Below are 9543 nucleotides of genomic sequence, written 5' to 3'. Positions count from 1 at the left end.
GAGCGGTATCAGACATTTTTTTTGTTCTTTTTATTGTTCTTTTTATTCTTATTTTTATATTCTTGGAGTAATGAGAATGTTGAAAAATTGATTGTGGTAATGAATGCACAACTATTTGATGATACTGTGACCAATTGTTTTACACTATGGATGACTGTATGGTATATGAATATGTTTCAGTTAAAAAATTAAAAAAAGTAAATGGGGTAGGAGGAGGGGTATGGGATGCTGTTAGTGTTCTCTTATTTTTACTCTTATTTTCACTTTTATTTTTTGGATTAATGAAAATGTTCAAAAATTGATTGTGGTGTTGAATGCACAACTATATGATGAAACTGAACAGTTGTATACTTGATGATTGTATCTATTGAATATGTTTTAATAAAATTACATTAAAAAAGATGAATGGCCCATTTAAAAACTGGATGAAACTGTATGAAAGGAGAGAGGGCTAGCACTCCCCTTGATAAAGATGGAATAGACCCTCAGCCCTGTACAACTTGCATATAGTTAAGGCATTGCCACCTAATTTGTGGCATCTAACCATTGTTTTTACGCAACTAAGTGAATGAATCTTGAAGACAGCATTTTGAGTGAATTACACCAGAAAAGAAAACACAAACATTATAATACCCCACTAATATGGACTAACTATAATTTGTAAACTCTGAGAATGGAATCTTAGAGTACAGGTTATTGGGGGAAGGCTTATTGTAATAGTCCCTAGATTGTAAGCTCTTTCAACAGACAAATCTATTCCTAAATTATAATAATTATCTCCAAATTCTGAGATGCTGAGATCTTCCTGTTTGCTGCCGAGAACTTTGGTATGTGTGACACTTGAAACTCAGAGATAGAGCTTGGCAGCTATGAATGTCAGTATTACCTCATACAGCAACAGTTAAAAAGAAGCTGAAAAAGAGATCAGACTTCAATTAGAGACATTAATGAAGTAGACCTGGTTAGGACTAGGCAAACCAGGACAAAGAATAAAGGATGAAATTGGACATGTTTTAAAACTTCAACTTCTGTGTGAACTTTACTGAGAAATCCCAATACATCCTCAAATAATCTGGGCATAGAATAAAAATGTATTTTCTGGGCCCCTGTGAGGAACTGGGGAGAAATATGGAAATGTTGGACTTACCCACCTGGGTTATTAGAGATGTTCTTGCAAGCATTAAGAACTCCCAATTTAGAAGGCTGAGCCCTAGATCTTGGGGCTTGCTCTTTTGAAGCTTGTTACTGCAAAGTCAAGGCTAAGCCTATTTATAATTCTGCCTAAGGGTGTCCCCCAGATAAATTTTGCTCAGATATGGCCTCTCTCTCTATGCCCACTGAATAGATGAACTCACTGCCCTCTCCTCTATGTGGGACATGACTCCCAGGGGTGTAAATCTCCCTAGAAATTCAGGAAATGACTCCCAGGGATGAGCCTGGACCTGGCATCACAGTATTGAGAAAATCTTCTTGACTAAAAGGGGAAAATGAAATGAAACAAAATAAAGTTTCAGTTATTGAGAGATTTCAAATTGAGTAGAGAATTCACTCTGGAGGATATTCTTATGTGTGATATAGATATCCTTTTTTTTTATTTTTAGTGTATTGGAATATCTAGAAGGAAATAACTGAAACTGTTGAACTGCAACCCAGTAGTCTTGTTTCCATTTTGTTTTCTGGTATCTCATTGTGATTTTGATTTATATACCACTGATGACTAAATAATGTCCAGCAACTTTTCATGTGCTTAGTGTTCATGTCTATGTTTTCTGGGAGAAATGTCCATTTGGATACATTGCCCATTTTTAAATTGGATTATCTTTTTACTACTGTGTTGTAAGAGGTTTTTTTTTTTTTTAAACTTTATCAAAAAAATAAAAAAAATTCAAGCTAAACAGAGGAATAAGAAAAACAAATAACCTAAAATAACTACATTGCTTCCAACATGTTCCTTCCATACCCCAAGAAAATTAACAAACCATAGTCATTCCTGAGCATTCCCATAACATTACAATTACCCTCAATAATTTATCTGTTCTTATTAGATTAGCAATCCCTCTTCACTAGTTGCTGTCTATATCTAGCTCCACTACGTTTTACAATATAAAACATTTATTTTACATTTTTCACAGAGTTTGCATTAGTGGTAACATACAATATCTCTCTTTCTTTCTGGCTTTTTTCATTCAGCATTATGCCTTCAAGTTTTATCCATGTTGTCATGTTTCATGACCTCATTCCTTCTTACTGCTGCATAGTATTCCATCCTGTGTATATACCACATTTTGTTTGTCCACTCATCTGTTGAAAGACATTTGGATTGTTTCCATCTCTTGGCAATTGTGAATAATGTCACTATGACTATTGCTGTGCAAATATCTGTTTGAGTCACTGCTTTCAGATCTTCAGGGTATATACTGAGAAGTGAAATTGCTGGATTGAAGGATAACTTGATATCTAATTTTCTAAGAAACCACCAGACTGTCCTCCGGAGTGGCTGTACCACTATACAGTCCCACCAGCAATGAATGAGTTCCAGTTTCTCCACATCCTGTCCAGCATTTGTAGTTTCTGGTTTGTTTAATGGTAGCCATTCTAACTAGTGTGAGATGCTATCTCATTGTGGTCTTCATTTGCATCTACCTAACAGCTAGTGAATATGAACATTATTTCATGTACTTTGTAGCCATTTGTATTTCCTCTTCAGAGAAATGTCTTTTCATGTCTCTTGCCCATTTTGTAATTGGATTGTTTGTACTATCAATAAGTTGTAGGATTTTTTTTATATGTGCAAGATATCAGTCTCTTATCAAATAAATGGTTTCCAAATATTTTTTCCCATTGAGTTGGCTGCCTCTTCACCTTTTGCACAAATTTCTTTGAGGTACAGAAGCTTTTAATTTTGAAGAGTTCCATTTATCTATTTGTTATTTCATTGCTTGTAATTTGAATATAAGGTCTAAGAAGTGACCTCCTAACACAAGGTCCTGAAGATGATTCTCTACATTATCTTCTAGGAGTTTTGTGGTACTGTCTCTTATATTGAGGTTTTTGATCCACTTTGAGTTAATTTTTGTGTAGGGTGTGAGATAGGTGTCCTCTTTCCTTCTTTTGGATATGGCTATCCAGTTCTCCCAGCCCATTTGTTGAAGAGATTATTTCCCAGTTTGGTGGGTTTGGGGGCCTTATCAAAGATCAGTCAATCATAGATCTGGGGGTCTATTTCTGAATTCTCAATTTTATTCCAATGATCAATATATCTATCTTTGTGCCAATACCATGCTGCTTTGACTACCGTGGCTTTATAAAAAGCTTCAACATCAGGAATTGTAGGTCCTCTCACTTCATTTTTCTTTTTTAGAAGATTTTTAGTAATCTGAGACATCTTTTCCTTCCCAATAAATTTGACAACTAGCTTTTCCAAGTCTGCAAAGTAGGTTATTGGAATTTTGATTGCATAGAATCTGTAGATGACTTTAGGTAGAATTCACATCTTAATGATATTTAGCCTTTCTATCCATGAACAGGGAATATTTTTCCATCTTTTTAGGTCCCCTCCTGTTTCTTTTAGTGAAGTTAAGTAATTTTCTACATATAGGTTTTCTTACATCCTTGGTTAAATTTATCCCTAGTTACTTGATTTTTTTTGCTGCTATTGAGAATGGTGTAATTTTTTATTGTTTCTTTGGATTCAATTTGCAAGAATTTTGTTGAGAATTTTTGCATATATGTTCATTAGGGAGATTGGCCTATAGTTTTTCGTTGTTGTTGTAGCATCTTTACCTGGTTATGGTATTAGAATGATGTTTGCTTTATAAAATGAGTTAGATAGTGTTTCATTTTATTCAAATTTTTGAGAGATTTTAAGGCAGACTGGTGTCAGTTCTTTTTGGAAAGTTTGGTAGAATTCCCCTGTGTAGTCACCTGGCCCTGGGCATTTATTTGTGGGAAGCTTTTTGATGACTGACTGGATCTCTTTGTTTGTGATTGGTTTGTTGAAGTCTTCTGTTTCTTCTCTGGTCCATCTAGGTTGTTCATGTGCTTCCAGGAAATTGTTCATTTACTTTAAATTATTTAGTTTGTTGGTGTAAAGTTTTTCTTAGTATCCCCTTATGATTTTTTTTTTATTTCTTTGGGATCCACAGTAATTTCCCCTCTTTGTTCATTAGTTCATTTATTTGGGTCTTCTCTCCTTTGATTTTGTCAGTCTAGCTAAGAGCTTGTCAAAATGTTCAAAATTGTGAAGAATGTACAATTATATGATCATACTGCAAACAGTTGATTGCGCACTGTGGATGATTGTATGGTATGTGAATATTTCTTGATAAAACTAAATTTAAGAAAACTGGGCAAAATACATGAGTAGACACTGTTCCAAAGAGGAAATACAAATGGTTAAAAAGTACATGTAAAGATGCTCAGCTTGACTATTAGGGAAATGCAAATCAAATCTACAATGAGATATTTCACACCACTAGAATGGCCAGTATTAAACAATCAGGACACCACAAGTGTTGGACAGAATGTATTGGAGGAATAAGGAAAGCCCTTTACTGCTAGCAGGAATGTAAAATGGTACAGCTGCTCTGGATGAGAGTCTGGCAGCTCCTCAGAAAGTTAAATATAGAGTTGCCCTATGATCTGGCAATCACTCTACACAGTATATACACAGAAGACCTGAAAGCAGGACACAAACACACAATTGTGTACTGATGGTCATAGTGGCATTATTCACAATTGTGAAAACAAGGAAACAACCCAAGTGTCATCAACAAATGAATAAACAAAATGTGGTGTGTATATATATATATGATGAAATATTATTCAGCAGTAAGAAGGAATGAATTTCTGAAGCACATAAAAACATGTATGAACCTTGAGGACATTGTGTTGAGTGAAATAAGTCAGACACAGAAAGACAAATGTTTTATGATCTCACTAATATGAACTAGTCATAATATGTAAATTCATACACATAAAATCTAGGATATAGTTTATCATGGGATAGAATGGGGCTAGAGATTGGGGTGTGGTTACTTAATATATGCAAAATGCTTAACTAGTTTGAATTTAAACCCTTGGAAATGGATAGAGGTGATGGTAGCACATTACTGTGAGTATAATTAATAATGCTGAATTGTGAGTGAATGTGGTTGAAAGGAGTAGTTTAAAGTCATGTATGTCACTGGAAGGACATACCTAGAGGTGAAAACATGGGAATGTATAACACAGTGAATCTTCTGGTAGAAAATGAATGTGATTAACTGTAGAAACATAAAAATATAAAAATGTTCTCCTATGAACTAGAACAAATGTACAACACTATTACAAAGAGTTAATGATAGAGTGGGATTTAGGAGAAAATGTACCTACTTCAAATTATGGACTACAATTAACAGTAATATATTAATATTGTCTCATCAAAAGTAACAAATGTACCACATCAATACTAGGAGTCAACACTAGGGGGGATAAGAGGTATGGGAAAATTTGGGTTTTCTTTTATATATTTATTTTATCTTACTGTTTTCTGAAGTAATGAAATTGTTCTAAAATTGTGGGTAGGATTGAAAAACTGTGTGATGATACTGGAACCATTGATGGTATTTTTTGAATGGATTTTATAGTGTGTAAATATTTCTGAATAAAAATGCATTTAAAAACTATTGAGGGAGAAGGCAGGGCAAGATGGTGGATTGGTGAGGTGTACGTTTTAGTTACTCCTCCAGGGAAGTAGGTAGAAAGACAGGAACTGCGTGGACTGGACACCGCAGAGCAATCTGACTTTGGACATACTTCATACAACACTCATGAAAACGTGGAACTGCTGAAATCAGAGAAATCTGTAAGTTTTTGTGGCCAGGGGACCCATGCCCCTCCCTGCCAGGCTCAGTCCCATGGGAGGAGGGGCTGTCAGCTCCGGGAAGGAGAAGGGAGAACTGCAGTGGCAGCCCTTATCAGAAACTCATTCTACTGATCCAAACTCCAACCATAGATAGACTGAGACCAGACACCAGAGAATCTGAGAGCAGCCAGCCCAGCAGAGAGGAGACAGACATAGAAAAAAACAGCATGAAAAACTCCAAAATAAAAGTGGAGGATTTTTGGAGTTCTGGTGAACATAGAAAGGGGAAGGGCAGAGCTCAGGCCCTGAGGCTCATATGCAAATCCCAAAGAAAAGCTGATCTCTCTGCCCTGTGGACTTTTCCTTAATGGCCCTAATTGCTTTGTCTCTTAGCATTTCAATAACCCATTAGATCTCTGAGGAGGGCCCCTTTTTTTTCTTTTTTTAATCTTTTTTTTTTCATTTTCGAAAACAATTATTCTAAGAAGCCCAATACAGAAAGCCTCAAAGACTTGCAATTTGGGCAGGTCAAGACAAGAGCAGAACTAAGAGAGCTCTGAGACAAAAGGCAATAATCCAGTGGCTGAGAAAATTCACTAAACACCACAATTTCCCAAGAAAAGGGGGGCATCCTCTCACAGCCATCATCCAGGTAGACAGGAAACACTCCTGCCCATCACCAGGCCCAGAGCCCAGAGCTGTCCCAGACAACCGAATGTGACAGAAGTGCTTACAATAACATGCATACACCATAAAATTGGGCGTGGACATTAGCCTTCCCTGCACCCTCAGCTGATTGTCCCAGACTTGGGAAGGTGGAGCAGTGTGAATTAACAAAGCCCCATTCAGACTTCATTTCAGCAGACTGGGAGCCTCCCTACACAGACCGGCAGCCCAGAACCACCCTGGGGGGACGGCACTCACCTGTGACATAGCACAGTCATCCCTCAACAGAGGAACAGGGGGTGCACGGCCTGGAAGAGGGGCCCGCTTGCAAGTCTCAGGAGCCATACGCCAATACCAAGGACTTGTGGGTCAGTGCCAGAGACAAACTGCAGCAGGACTGAACTGAAGGATTAGACTATTGCAGCAGCTTTAAAACTCCAGGAACACCAGGGAGATTTGATTGTTAGAGCTGCCCCCCACCTTGACTGCCCAGACACATGCCCTTTATACAGGGTGGGCAACACCAACTACACACACAAGCTTGGTACACCAATTGGACCCCACAAGACTTATTCCCCCACTCACCACAGAGGCAAAGCAGGGGAGAACTGGCTTGAAGGGAACAGGTGGCTTGTGGATGCCACCTGCTGCTTAGTCACAGAAAGTGTACTCCACGAAGCTGTAGACCTGACAAATTAGAGATAAGGATTTCAACTGGGCTACAAATCCTAAAAGAACCCTACCAAGTTAAGCAAATGCCAAGAGGCCAAAAACAACTGAAAATTTTAAAGCACATGAAAAAAAACAGACAATATGGACAACCCAAGACCAAGCACCCAAATCAAAAGGTCAGAAGGAATACAGTACTTAGAGCAAGTAATTAAAGAACTAAAGATGAACGACGAGACCATGGCATGGGATATAAAGGACATCAAGAAGAGCATGGAACAGGATATAAAGGAAATCAAGAAGACCCTAGAAGAGCATAAATAAGACATTGCAAGACTAAATAAAAAAATAAATGATCTTATGGAAATTAAAGAAACTGTTGACCAAATTAAAAACATTCTGGATACTCACAGTACAGGACTAGAGGAAGTTGAACAACGAATCAGTGACCTGGAAGATGACACAATGGAAAATGAAAGCACAAAAGAAAGAATGGGAAAAAAATCAAAAAAATCAAAATGGACATCAGGGATATGATAGACAATATAAAAAGTCCAAATATAAGACTCATTGGTGTTCCAGAAGGAGAAGAAAGGGGTAAAGGTCTAGGAAGAGTATTCAAAGAAATTGTTGGGGAAAACTTCCCAAATCTTCTAAACATCATAAATACACAAATCATAAATGCCCAGCGAACTCCAAATAGAATAAATCCAAATAAACCCACTCCGAGACATATTCTGATCACACTGTCAAATATGGAAGAGAAGGAGCAAGTTGTGAAATCAGAAAGAGAAAAGCAATTCACCACATACAAAGGAAACAACATAAGACTAAGTAGCGACTACTCAGCAGCCACCATGGAGGGGAGAAGGCAGTGGCAAGACATATTTAAAATAGTGAGTGAGAAAAATTTCCAACCAAGAATTCTTTATCCAGCAAAGCTCTCCTTCAAATTTGAGGGAGAGCTTAAATTTTTCACAGACAAACAAATGCTGAGAGAATTTGCTAACAAGAGACCTGCCATACTGGAGATACTAAAGGGAGACCTACAGAGAGAGAAACAAAGAAAGGAGAGAGAGACACAGAGAAAGGTTCAGTACTAAAGAGATTCAGTTTCAGTACATTAAAGGCTATTAATAGAGAGAGTGAAGAATATATACAACAAATGAAAACCAAAGGATAAGATGACTGATTCAAGAAATGCCTTCATGGTTATAACATTGAATATAAATGGATTAAACTCACCAATTAAAAGGTATACATTCACAGAATGGATCAAAAAAATGAACCATCAATATGCTGCATACAGGAGATTCATCTTAGACACAGGGACACAAAGAAATTGAAAGTGAAAGGATGGAAAAAAATATTTCATGCCAGCTACAGCCAAAAGAAAGCAGGTGCAGCAATATTAATCTCAGATAAAATAGACTTTAAATGCAGGGATGTTTTGAGAGACAAAGAAGGTCACTACATACTAATAAAAGGGGAAATTCAACAAGAAGAAATAACAATCATAAATGTTTATGCACCCAATCAAGGTGCCACAAAATACGTGAGAGAAACACTGGTAAAACTAAAGGAAGCAATGGATGTTCCACAATAATTGCAGGAGACTTCAACATATCACTCTCTCCTATAGATAGATCAACAAGACAAAAGACCAATAAGGAAATTGAAAACCTAAACAATCTGATAAATGAATTGGATTTAACAGACATATATAGAACATTGCATCCCAAATCACCAGGATACACATACTTCTCTAGTGCTCACAGAACTTTCTCCAGAATAGATCATATGCTGGGACATAAAACAAGCCTCAATAAATTTAAAAAGATTGAAATTATTCAAAGCACATTCTCTGACCACAATGGAATACAATTAGAAGTCAATAACCCTAAGAGACTTAGAAAATTCACAAATACGTGGAAGTTAAACAACACACTCCTAAACAATCAGTGGGTTAAAGAAGAAATAGCAAGCGAAATTTCTAAATATATAGAGATGAATGAAAATGAGAACACACATACCAAAATCTATGGGATGCAGCAAAAGCAGTACTGAGGGGGAAATTCATAGCACTAAACACATATATTAAAAAGGAAGAAAGAGCCAAAATCAAAGAACTAATGTATCAACTGAAAAAGCTAGAAAATGAACAGCAAACCAATCCTAAACCAAGTAGAAGAAAAGAAATAACAAGGATTAAAACAGAAATGAATGACATAGAGAACAAAAAAAAAAAAAAATAGAGAGGATAAATATCACCAAAAGTTGGTTCTTTGAGAAGATCAACATGATTGACAAGCCCCTAGCTAGACTGACAAAATCAAAAAGAGAGAAGACCCACATAAACAAAA

The 9543-nt window shown here is 36.7% G+C and overlaps 1 non-coding gene across 1 annotated transcript; it reads left to right on the top strand.

The window, feature by feature from the left end:
* Positions 1-428: 428 nt before the first annotated feature.
* LOC119525157 lies at positions 429-555 on the top strand. The gene has a single exon (XR_005214931.1). It is a non-coding gene; the product is annotated as a U6atac minor spliceosomal RNA (small nuclear RNA).
* Positions 556-9543: the final 8988 nt, after the last annotated feature.

Source organism: Choloepus didactylus (assembly GCF_015220235.1).
Source record: "Choloepus didactylus isolate mChoDid1 chromosome 24 unlocalized genomic scaffold, mChoDid1.pri SUPER_24_unloc1, whole genome shotgun sequence".
Taxonomy (NCBI): domain Eukaryota; kingdom Metazoa; phylum Chordata; class Mammalia; order Pilosa; family Megalonychidae; genus Choloepus; species Choloepus didactylus.
The sequence above is the reverse complement of the archived record's forward strand: the minus strand, read 5'-3'. Positions and strand labels throughout refer to the sequence as shown.